Raw genomic sequence first — 13,950 nt, 5'->3', positions numbered from 1 at the left:
TTTTTAAAAATATTATATTAGTTTTAATGCTTTTATAAATTTTATATTAATTAAAAACTCTCCTAAACCCGATGCGAAAACACAAAGACAAAAGACTGATCTTTGAATAGGAAAAATAGTGAATCTACATGATTCCAAATGAATTGCCTTATTTTGTTTTATTCGTTGGAAGATCTATCTCGTATCTGGTACTGTACGGTTTCACTCTGCAAGAACTCCGAATCATTCTCTTCATCAGAAATGATCCGCTTGCCCCGAAATGACCTAGCCCAACAGGGAAATCCCAATTCATTGGGCCTTTCGATACAATCTATTGCAGGTCGAGGACTCCTTCTCCTTCTTCAAACTCCGATTCGTATTGTTCGAAGAAATTACTAGACACTCTTAAAATATTATTGCATTTTATTTTTCTCGTAAGAAAAACTTAGTGAAGGTAAATGGGAAAATTTATTGGGGTCGATACACATTAAAAATAAGTAGATATCTAAATCTTTCGAGAAACGTTCATATAATTATTGGGTCAGTGAAGACGGTGTTTTATATCCAATTGGATAAAGTTGAATTGAGTGAGGACCATTAGACTTTGGATTCTTTGATGGGACTGAATTTTTAACTGTTTTAGGATAGATACTTTGCGTAAAGGGTGAAGGCGGTAATTATGGGAGGGTAAATAACTCACATGATTCACATGCAAAGATGCCCAAATTCCTAATATAAAAATTATTTATAAAAAAAATAAAAAATAAAATAAAACAACGTGGGTCCCACTCTCCCGACAAAACTGCGAGAACACTCCAATATCACTTTGATTAAAAAGACAATGATTTGTTAGATTCTTTTTTTTTTATTTATTAGAAATAATCAAATTCATTCTTAATTGTATTATTAATATCAAACGGCCGACGTCCTCCTCCGTTAGCTAAATTGTTCTCTTTGGGCTTTTCCTCTTCTTCTCGAAGCTTTGAAACGCGTTTGCTAGTAAGGTTTTCACACTGTTATAAAGAAGGGATGTTTTTGTTCTCCTCCTCAACTAATACGAGACATCATTAAATTTTTTTTAATTTTTTTTATTCTTATTTTAGATAAATATAAGTAATATTTTTATTTTCACTATTTTTATATATTTTAATTAGTTGAATTGATTAATAATTTTTTTAAGCTAAATTAAAATTTTATATTGTGTTTCAATAGTTTTTGAAAAAATAATTTTAAAATAAAATCGTTCTTCCGAAAATATTGAAGACAACGGAATATCACACTGTTCCAATGTAATTTTCATGCGCACACATTTTAAAATAGTCTAAAATATGTTAAGAGATACTTTGAACGAGATTTTTGAAGAAGTTGAGAGAGAAATCAATTAGAAGTCGAAGTTTCAATTGAGTCTCGAGAACTTGCTTTTTTAATAAATGATAAAAGTGAATGAGGCTAATTTTGTTGGAAGCTAGAAAAAAAAAAAAAAAAAAAAAAAAAAAAAAAAAAAAAACTCTTCAACTTTGATGAACGAACGAAGTAGAATCGAGTTATATAGAAAAATATACGAACACAAGAAAATGGAAAAAAACAGCACAATCGCATCTTTTTGAAATTATGGGAAATAATATGGAAATTCGATGTAGAAATGCATTGAGGGAGGTTCGAACAATGGAGCTAGCACACGGAGGGACACGACAATGGAACAATGAAAAGAAATAATACATTTGCTACGGATCGAAACCAAGAACTCGGAAGAGGAAGACCCGCGCAAGGACACATTTTGGTGACATAAAAATCGAAGAAATTTCACCGATTGCGAGCATTCGAACCCAAGACGCGGAATCCGAACGTGCCTATTTACGGATGCCAAAGTAAATTGTAGGGATTGCTAAGAGACTGGTGGACATTATCTCACCATTGAGCTTGAATGTATACTTAGAAATTAAATTATTATTGAAGATGATTTTGTGCTTCAAGTGATTGATAGTATTATCTCACTTTTGAAGATGTTTTACGTTGACCTAGGTCTAAACATTTTCAATAGTTGAGAACCCCAAGATCGTTAACGGCGATCAATGATCTAGACCCTTGTACTCCCAAAAACTAGATTAGCCTCAAGGAGCTAGTCTAAAGTATCTTAACAATAAGAGTTCAAAATTTAAACCGTTTAGACTCCCTTAAGAACCTAATAAACCTCCATGGTATCTAAGGACGACTAAGAAAACTTAACAAGCTTATTAGTGGTGTGAATGGTGTCACTAGAGCCTTCACTTCCTATCTTTTCTAGTATGTTTGTAGCGTCATTAGCGACCTAGGTTAAATCTTTTAACAGAAGTATAGGAGTAACATTTGCAAGCTTGGTCTAGGCTAGATAATGTCGTGTGACAAGGTGACTTGGTATCTTTATCTGGTTGAAATGGTTGAGGGTCTTTAGGATATGGTCTCTCCAATGTAAACCTATCCAAAGAAGGGGCATGAAACCATACAGGTAACTTAGTAGCTGGCAAACATACACGGTTGCTCCCCCTAATTTAGTGTGACTTTATGGTTTTGTGGATAAGTCTTCCAATTGACCTTCCACAAATGATGTTTATGTTGGGTTTTATGTCCTAAAACTCATAGATTGTAAACAAAAACATATTCTATTTTCAATAAAGTTATTATTGTTATTTATTCAGTAAAGATTGTTATTAAATAAAGTGAACTTTACGATCATTAATCTAAATCCAATAAACTAAGAACACTCTGGCTATAGTATGATTACTTGAACTATATGTAGAGACATAAGAGTGAATCAAGTTCAAGTATATAGTCAAAATGATCTAATAGTATAAGGATAAGGCTGAGTACCTTATTCTGGGAACACTATGGATGCGGCCCACTTTTGTATATGATATAAACAATGTGATCACTAAATTGTACATGTGGAGACATGTGAGTGGGGGCGTCCTATGCAATGATTATTGCATAAGATCGAACCATGAATAAAACCACTCTCACTTTATAATGTCGTTTACTGTTGAGACTGATTTTCTTTTCATTCGATAACCTAGGTAACTCGATTTTAATCCTGAGCTAACCATGAACTCCTGTTTATTCAGAATTATCCTTAGATTTGCATGGGTGAGAGTGGCTCTAGTTCACCGACTCAATAGGCCTCCCATTTCAGGGGTAAGACTGGGTGAATGGCTGGGGACGTGGGGTGCAAGATGGAATTCACTCCTACCCACTTTTAGGGATAGAAGAAAGGTAGTTCCCTTAAGCATTGACTCCAGGTCCTGAACAAGGGGCCCCACCCTCTCATTGGCCTGAGAGGGATTCGGTGTACTGGTTGGACCACAAACCAATTGTTCATTAGAGGATCAGTGAGACATAAGGAACAAGAAGTAACTTTAGGGGTAAAACGGTAAATTGACCCAACTCTAGTTACGAACAACCTGTGAAGGATCGACTTACTAATCATGGTTATATCAAATGGACAGAAATATATCTATAGTGAGGGGAGTGCAACTACTAGGCTATAGTGGAGTGTCCTAGTAGTTAACGAATGTTGGTTAACAAGGTTAATGAGTTTAGCCGGTTAATCTTGGATCGTTGGAGCCCATGATCTATAGGTCCATTAGGTCCCTCTGCTAGCTCATATCGGACTAAACCATAGAACAGTGTGACGAGTGAGTTCGAAGTGTTCGAATTCAAATTAGGGAATATGCGCTACATATATACGATATATTTAACCGCATTTTTGTTTTATTTACGAATTAAACAAAAGGAAAGAATCTGAGATATTTAAATAAGATTTAAATATCTTAATCAATTATGCGTTGTAATTGATTGGGATTGACATTTGAATTAATATTAAATATTAATTAAATAGTTTAATTAATCATTTAATGTTACTTTAATTTAAAATTAAATATTCAAATTAATTGTTGAATTAAAATGAAGAAAGTCAAAATGTTGACTTCATTTCATGGAAAAATCCATGTTAGTGGAATTTTGAGGTGTCAAAATTTGGTTTAACCAAACTTGCATGTTTGCCAAATAAACCCCATAAGTTTGAGTGGAATTTTGAGTGTCAAAATTGGGTTAACTCAAACATGCATGCTTGCCACATAATCTCAAACATTTGAGTGGAATTTTAAGTGTCAAAATTTGGTGATCTCAAATTTGCATGAACATGCAAACATGACTCTTTAAATAGAGTGATCATGGTACATGGAAGGTCTTCTTCTTCTTGGTGAAAAACCTTGAGAAAAACCTCTCACAAACACTCTCTTCATATATACAAAATCCCTCCCAAGTTTAGTCACTCACCGAATTCTACAATCCCGTTCTAAGGCCGGAGGATAGTGAAGAAGACACTAGTGGTGGTTCGAAACCGGTTCGTGAGGAAAAAGAAGTTTGAACTACAAAAGGCCGGAGGATAGTGGAGAAGACACTAGTGGTGGTTCAAAACCAGTTCGTGAGGAAAAAGAAAGTTTGAACTACAAAAGGTTAGTATTCAAACTCATTAAGTTTTAATACTTATGAACATGCTAGTTATTTACTATAATTGATGTTCTAAAAGTGCCTAAGATCCAAATTGCTTCTGCATGTGTTATATTAACACCATCAGTTTAGACTAGTCATATTGTCCTATAAGATATGATGAGGTAGTGCCTCAACCCAAGATACCGATCATTCACTACCGTGACAATGCAAGCTTACTAAGTCTAAGGAATAGAAAAGTTAGTTCACCCTAAACATCAGATACACCATTTAGTAAACCAACAACATCGGAAATAGATGAACAACCCCCAGACCCAAAGTGTTTTTGTGTTTAGCAAGAGAATTGATCAGAACTTCGAAGCCTCCCCAAAATCTCAGATAATTGTAGAAACTAAGCCCGAACTTTTTTGAGCTTAGAAAGAAGCGCATGGTAACTTTGATTGAATACGATGAGAGCTAGTTAGGATTTATGCCCTAAAATGGTTATGTTTCACATGAATGATATATGATATGATTGACATATAAAAGGACAAACTTGAATGATATATGGTTATGTTTCACATGAAATGATATATGATATGATTGACATATAAAAGGACAAACTTGCATGAAATATAACCCCGATACATGCATGAACGATATGATATGAAGGAAGACGAGAAGTTGTATTAAATGACAATCAAAATGGAAAAATGTTGGGACCTCATACATTATTGTGTGTTCATGCATCAGGGGATACCCCTTCTCCTTTTACGATAGTACGGACACGTATGCTATAAGGCAAGAAAATGATCATTATGTTTACCATAATGCTGACTTGACGGTTGTTATTCCTAATGGGTGTCCAGCAGCAACAACTACTAGAGAATGCTCGTCCGACCAAAAAGGGGCTCAGGAGGTGTACGAACCGACTGGTGGGTCCATACTCTCATGTGTGGACCGTGTGTATTAAGTATACATCCAATTGCCTGCTTAGGATAGCCACCGTAGGAAAATAGACTGTTATGATAGGTCCCACTCATGAATAATTGTATGTGCTTGCTCGGGGGTCGCTTATTGAGTTTTTCTTAAAATACTCAAGCCACGTGCTACTCTTATCTTTCAGGTAAAGGCAAGACTCCCCTGTATAGCTATCGGTGGTATCAGAATCTAGGAGTTTGTGACACATGTATACTATATGTTGCAATTTGAATTAGTAGACTATAGGCTAGTATAGACTAGCTTGTATTTTCATTTAATAGGATATAGGTTAATATAGATTAGCTTGTGTTTTAATTTAATAGCATATAGGTTAGTATAAGACATTTTTATTTTATGTTATTTTCATTATTTCAATTTTTTTATTATTTTATTTAAAGGCCTTAAGAAACATGTAAGATTATGTTTTGATTATGAAGTTTTCAATGAAGTATTTCTACATAAATGTTCAGGTACGAATTTAGGTTAAGTAGAAAATTTAGAGTCGTTACATGTTTTCTTTTGTATTTTTAATTTTTTTAGTTTATAATCAATCTAGAGTTTAAAAATCAATTTTGGCTCTACTAGAAATTTTGAGAGGCGAGATTGAGAGCTTTACATAAATGAGTGCAAAAGAGTGACCTAAGATTCTTTGAGTGTATACATGTGAGAGAGTATTGTGAGGTCTTTTGTATTTTCTTAATTTATTTTTACAACAAAGTTTCACAAATAGATTCGAGGACAAGTTCTCTTGAAGAAGAGAGAATGATATGACTGAACTAAGGCATCAATCACGCAATATAAACTTCAAGGAAGATGTGAAGAAAATGTTGTTCAAATTATCACAAGATGTTGCAATTCATGTCACGTTAAAGAATAATCAAGTTTCATTTATTCTTAGATGACTATAAATTTTGGGTGGATGATAATCTAAACTTAAGGTGTTTAGTTGTCAACTTCTCCCTACCCAAATAGTTATATACTGCTAAGCCGTTGTTGTTTCCTTTGCTTGCATGCTATATAATGCCATTTTCAATCTCTCATTAAATCTTGCTTTCAAACTCCTTTTCGAAAATCCCTCTGCCCCCGTTTTCTAAAATCTTCTTCTTAAATTAGGGTCAGAGTTTCGAGCATACGTTGCCTGGCCGTAGGCGACACACAAACAAATTGACTTAACTCACTTGTTGCTGAGAAGTGAGTACCGCACAATCGCAAGTCCGTTGCCAAGAAAAGAGCGATTGTGACAAGTGGTAAGGTATGAAGGTTACATTTACATAATCACTAATTATAGTCATAATATTACATTAATAACCTTGTATTTTCATACCATGGATAATATTAAATTGCAAATAAGTTCGTACATATGTACTATTATTATATTGAAGTAACATTTATACAGATTCATTTCAAACACAAAATAAGAAGTGGACTCAAAAGAACAACTCAAAATATGCAAAGTTAAAGATGAAGGTTAGTCTATGGCCCTCCCTCCAAAATTCGCTCCCATCCACGGCTAGCTCCTAGTTACCTAAAAAAATGATAAACATGGAGTGAGAAAAAAAACTCAATAAGTAGCCTACTTGTAGGCTTTTAATCACAACCTTAAGCTAGGATATCATTTTTTTATTATGTTTTCAGGTGATGGACACTTAGAAGTCATCTTATTATATGTCAATCCGAAAAACCTTTCCTTAAAGTAACCTTTAATTCTCTCTCCATGAATACATGAGTGGTACTATCATGATTATGTCATCTTGCTATTGAATCTTGGTAAAGGTCATCTCATCTAGGTAAGGGAAAGAGGAGGCCCTTCATAACATCTTGCTCATGATACAAAATGCAGGGCATCCCAACTAAAAGCAAAATAAGGGTCTTGTAGTATACCTCTGTTGTAAATTGTCATAAGTTTTGATTTGATTTGATTATTTGGATTAGATTTGATTGGTTATTTGGATTAGATTTGATTTTGTTATTTGGATTAGATTTGATTTGGTTATTTGAATTAGATTCAGTGATACCAGATTTAGTTATATGTCGGAATTTGATATCGGAATTTGGGAGAGTTTTGGGTGTCACATTGTATTTGTTGGGTGACATATTGGTGAGAGGCTTTGTAGTGTGATAGTGAGGTATTCACTTGTAACACTTTGTTTATTAGTGATTGGTTACTACCCGTGGATGTAGGAGAACTTCTTCTCTCCGAACCACGTAAATATCTTGGTGTCTCTTTGTGTAATTTCGTTCATTGGTGTTGTGAGTACATTTGTTCCACTTTCGGCGCATAACTAGTGGTATCAGAGCCTGATTGTGGTATTTGGGGTATTGTGAAAGTTTTGGCCTCATCGACCACTAGACGTGCTCAATATCGTGCTTATTTTCTTAAAAATGGCAGAATCATCTGGAATTAAATCACGACGTGGATCGAGAGTTTTGAGTTCTAATCTCGAAGTAGAGAAATTTGATGGAACCAATAATTTTGGTGTTTGGCGAGGCGAAGTTAGCGATTTGCTGGTCATGCAAGATCTTGATGCTTCTCTCCAAGAGGTGATGCCTGAAGACATGACAGAAGCAGAATGGACGAAATTAAATCGGCAAGCTTGTGGAATTATTCGATCCTGTCTTGGCAAGGACTAGAAATATCCATTTATGAAGGTAACCATCAAGCTTGAGGCGAAATATATGCAAAAGAGTGAGGAAAATAAACTCTATTTGAAGAAGAAACTCTTCCATTTTGACTACAAGAGGGGTATCTCAATGGCTGAGCATTTAGATGATTTTAACAAAATCATCACTGATTTGCTCAATCTTGATGTTAAGATTGATGACGAAGACAAGGCGTTGTTGTTATTAAATTCTTTGCCGGAATCCTACGAGTTCTTAGTAATGACCCTTCTACATGGAATCACTAATATTGATTTTGAAGATGTTTCAAATGCCTTAATAAATAATGAGATGCGAAAGAAGGAAAAGGAGACATATCAAGACTCTAGCTCAAATGTTCTCACTACTCGTGGAAGGACTTTTACTTCGCAAAGGAGCGAATGTGGAGAGTCCCGATCAAAGTCGAGAGGTAGACTTGATAATTGGAGAAAACTTGATAAAAATGGGTGTGCATATTGTCGACAGAAAGACCATTGGAAGAAAAATTGTCCGATCTTAAAAGAGAAGGGGTCGAAGTCCAATGTGGTTAGAGATGACGACACTGATACAGATGATGCCTTGACAATCTCTCTATCCGTCAGCCAAACCAATGAATGAATTCTTGATTCTGGGTGCTCCTAACATATGTGTCCCAACAAAGAGATGTTTTTGGACTTCAAAGAGTTCAATGGTGGAGTTGTCTATATGGGCAATGATAGTACTTGCAAGATGACGGGAATCGGCTCAGTACAAATCAAGATGTTTGACGGGGTTATACGAAAACTCAATGATGTGAGGTATGTCCCTGACTTGAAGAAAAATTTAATTTTCCTTGGCGTTTTGGATGCGAGTGGTTATCTTATCATTTGAAAGGAGGGAATTTGAAAGTAGCTTGTGGAGCTTTGATGACAATTAAAGGAACTAGAAGAGGTAGCATATACTACCTCAACGGAACCACAATAATTGAGCATGCTGCTGTGGCAAGTTCGAAAGAACAAGACATATCGAAATTATGGCACATGAGACTTGGGCATGTTGGTGAGAAGGCTCTTCAGACATTGGTGAACCAAGGAGACCTTAAGGGTGCCACAACTGGTAAAATTGATTTCTGTGAACTTTGTATATTTGATAAACAAAAAAATGTGAAGTTTTGTACAGCTATACATCAAACAAAGCGCATTTTGGATTATGTTCACACTGATGTATGGGGCCCCACGAAGAAGGTCTCATCGGGAGGAAAGAGGTGGTTTGTCACCTTTATTGATGACTACTCGAGGAGAGTTTGGATGTATCCCATGAGGCACAAAACAAGGTTCTCCAAATCTTCCTAGAGTGGAAGAAAATGGTAGAGAATTAGACGGACAGGAAAATAAAAAAGTTGAGATCAGACAACAATGGAGAATATACTTATGATACATTTCTTAAAGTATGCCGAGATGAAGGGATCGTTTGATACTTCACTGTTCCTAGTAAGCCACAACAAAATGGAGTTGTTGAGAGAATGAACCAGACATTAATAGAGAAGGTTCGATGCATTTTGTCTCAAGCAGGATTGAGTAAGGCATTTTGGGCTGAGGCTCAGTTATGCAGTTCACTTGGTGAATCGTTTACCTGTTTCTGGAAATGGTGGGAAAACTCCGCTTGAGGTATGGTCAGGTACTCCTATTAGTGATTATGATAAATTGCATGTGTTTGGGTGTCCTGCTTATTATCATGTGACAGACTCAAAGCTGGATCCTAGAGCAAAAAAAAGCCAAGTTTATGGGCCAAAGCAAAGGCGTGAAGGGCTATAGGTTATGGTGTCCATAAACAAGTAAGATTGTTAATAGTCGAGTGACATTCGATGAGTCTGGAATGTTTTTGCAGGAAATTGAAAATAATGACGAGGCATTGAAGCAGGTGGAGAAGGTGGTGTTCTCTCCTGATATGGTTGCTTCTACTGAAGAACCTATTGATCAGGTAGATAATAACTCTGATGTCTTAGAACAAGAGAAGCAAAGCCTTGTAAATGAAAGAATGGAGGAACCTGAGTCCATCGCCAGGAATAGACCATGAAGGAAAATTCAAAAACCTGCAAGGTTTGATGATATGATAGCATATGCTTTCCCTTTGATTGATGAAGTTCCCAACAACTACAAAGATGCTATCTAGAGCCCGGATAGATTGCACTGGCAAGAGGCTATGAATCAGGAGATAGCATCATTGGAGATAAATCAAACTTGGGATTTGGTACAACTTCCAAAAGATAAGAAGGAAATTGGTTGTAAATGAGTTTTTGCAAAAAAAGAAGATTCTTCTGGTATACGTTATAAGGCTCGACTTGTGGCTAAAGGCTGTGCACAAAAAGAAGGTATTGATTACAATGAAATTTTCTCACCTGTGGTAGAACATTCTTCCATTCGAATTTTGTTGGCTTTGGTTGCTCAATTTGATCTTGAGCTTGTACAACTCGATGTAAAAACTACCTTTTTGCATGGGAATTTGGAAGAAGAAATCTATATGACGCAACCGGTTGGTTTTCGAGTAGTTGGACAGCAACATTTGGTATGCAGATTGAAGAAATCTTTGCATGGGTTGAAGCAATCTCCTCGCCAATGGTATAAAAAGTTCGATCATTTCATGGTAGAGCACATGTATACTCATAGTCAATTTGATCATTGTGTGTATTATTGGTGTCTTGATGATGGATCGTTTATCTATTTGCTCTTATATGTTGATGATATGTTAATTGCTTCAAAGAGACAGGTGGAGATTGATAAGCTCAAAGATAAGCTTTCTAAAATATTTGAAATGAAAGACTTAGGCAAGGCAAAGAAAATACTTGAAATGGAGATAGAGCGAGATCGAAAAAAAAGGTACAGTCTGGTTGACTCAGTCTCAATATCTACGCAAGGTATTGACAAGATTTAGTTTGAATAATTCAACCAAACTCGTTGGTACTCCACTTGCTTCTCATTTCAAGCTTAGTGTTTCAATGTGTCCAAGTTCTAACGATGACAAAAGGTATATGGAGAATATTCCTTATACAAATGCTGTTGGTGCTTTGATGTAGGCTATGGTATGTACCCGACCTGATCTTTCACACGCAGTAAGCATGATGAGTCGTTATATGCATAATCCTGGTAAAGAACATTGACAGGCTATCAAATTGATTCTTAGGTACATTCTTGGTACTATTGATGTTGGTATTAAGTTTCAAAAACAAGAAATGTTTAATCTTGACAACCTTGTAGTTGGTTATGTGGATTCTGATTATGCTGGTGATTTGGATAAGCGACGATCTACTATGGGTTATTTATTTACGATGGCTGGTGGACCTGTTTGTTGGCGTTCAACATTGCAGTCTATTGTTGCACTGTCTACCACCGAAGTAGAGTATATGGCAGTAACGGAAGTTTTTAAAGAAGCTATTTGGATGCATGGTTTGATCAATGACTTGGATATTTTGCAGGAACATATAGATGTGTTTTGTGATAGCCAGAGTGCTATTTGTTTGTCAAAAATCAAGTCCATCATGCTCGTACTAAACATATTGATGTCCGTTTTCACTTTATTCGAGAAATTATTAGTGAAGGGGACATTCGTTTATTAAAAATTGGAACTGCTGATAACCCTACTGATATGTTGACAAAGGTGATCGCTCGTGAAGAGTTCTGGCATTGTTTGGATTTCATCAACGTTGGAAGAAAGGAGTAGTGCGTTGACGTGGTAGCAACCAACTCTATTATCAACCTGGAGATCAATGTAACGCCCCGTTAGGTTAATAATAATAATAATAATAATAATAATAATAATAATAATAATAATAATAATAATAATAATAATAGTAAAATAAAAATAACAAAATAAGTAAGAAAAAAAAAAGATTAACTGATCATCTCTCCTTTAATCTCTCCACCCTGCCCTAAAATTCCTCCTCATCCATCATCAATAATTCTACAACCAAAAGAGAAAAAGAAAGAAAAGATTTTCTGGGGAGAAGAAAGGCAGATAGATTTCTGAGAAGAAAGGCAAGATAATGGAGAGATGGTTAGGCAAATCATTGAAGAGAGATGTCATTTGAAAAGGTTAGTAGTCAGATTTAACTTTTCCTTTTTTTTTGTTATATGGAAAGATATTAATATGTTGCAATTACTTAGATCTGAGTTAGAAACGATGATATGTTAACCTAAGAGCCAATTAGGAGAAAAGAAATACAAAGAAAGAGGGAAAGACTGTGAAAACATATCAAACAATCAGAAGGAGGGAATAGAAAAAAAAAAAAAAAAGGAAAGAAATAAAGAGATTTCCAAATAAAAGAAAAAAAAAAAGAAATATACAGTAAGAGACACAAAGATTTAGAAACAACCAAATCAATAAAAAATCTTAAATCTGGTAATTAGACTGTTGAATAGAGTTCCGTTCCAATACAGTAGTTGTAAATAACAGAGGGAAAATATTAATTAGACTGTTAAACCTAGTTAAAGGAATTAGACATGAGAATAGAATTAGAAAAGAATTAGAATTAAAAGGAAAAAAAATGGAAGAGAGGAAGACTTTAAGAAAGAAAAGAAAATTAAATCGATCTAAAATGGCTCGGTTAATAGATTTGAAGGAAGAAAAGAAAATTAGAATAGATTGAAAATGATTTTGTTAATTGCATATACCTTTTTTAGGAAAGAAATGAAAATGAGATTAGATTGAAAATGGCCGTAGGCGAAATTAACAAAAAAAAAAAAAAAAAAAAAAAAAAAAATAATAATAATAATAATAATAATAATGATGATTCATGATATTTTAGGAAAGAAAAGAAAAGAAAATCATAATGATATTTTTAGGAAAGAAAAAGAAAATCATATTGCATAACAGAGGAGATGAACGAAGTGATGAAGGTAAGCGGAAAATATGAGAAAATTATTATAATTTGTACCCATTAAATATAATATTATTGGATTGAATGATCAAGTAACATAAAGTTTATTACCCAATACAATTTAGAAATAATGAAAACATGGAATTCGATTTTTTTACTGAGGTCGTTTTAGAGCTGTATTTCACATTGTTAGTTGGATTACTAATTAAAATGTGAAATGCTAACGAAAGGTGACGAACGGTTCGATATGAAGCGAACTCTAGCAACCTTTGGAGCAGCTCTCGAGGAACGGGAGCTTACGTTAATTAAATTAGGGAATACTTCGGCTAAAGCCAACCAGGTAAGTGGCCTTACTATAGGATAGGCTAAATAATTGTATGAGTTATGATGATGTGTGGATTATGATGCTTGATGATATGTGCAGTATATACATATTTTGTTGAGTGACGCTTGATATGTTTGACGCACGTTGTGGCATTATGATGAGCATGATGATCGCATGATTTTTACCTTAATATGATGATGTTTTCCATATTGAGCATGCTAGATGATGATGAGTGCCATATTGCATCATGTCGTTAGATCGACGTAGGACACAACCCTAAGAGCATGAAAATGATATTAATATAAATATCCACGAGTATGCGTTACCTAGAGTAACAAAGAGATGAGACTAGAGGGTTGTGTCAGAAGAGACATTACGATGGATTTAGAGGGACCTCATGCATTTTTGTATGTTCATAAGCATAGGGCTACTTCCCCTAGAGAAGATGAGTGCGGCCGCGCACCGTATGATGAGCGCGTATGCGCACAGGTGCGAAAGCACACAGATGAGGGTGTTCATGAGGTGCATGACACGATGGGGTTCCGCTGACCTCCGGACGTCGCTACAGATTAGCTTGACCAGAGGGTCCAGGGGGTGTGCGAGCGCTCTAGAGATTCACACTCGCACGTGTGAGTCGTGTGTAGGGAAGTACTACACATCCAATTTGTCCGAGACTGGAGGCCACCCCTAAGATGATTAGAGATAGGTCCCT

This window comes from Cucurbita pepo, chromosome 18 (assembly GCF_057944985.1).
Source record: "Cucurbita pepo subsp. pepo isolate OVF chromosome 18, ASM5794498v1, whole genome shotgun sequence".
Lineage (NCBI taxonomy): Eukaryota > Viridiplantae > Streptophyta > Magnoliopsida > Cucurbitales > Cucurbitaceae > Cucurbita > Cucurbita pepo.
This window is presented reverse-complemented; position numbering follows the sequence as displayed.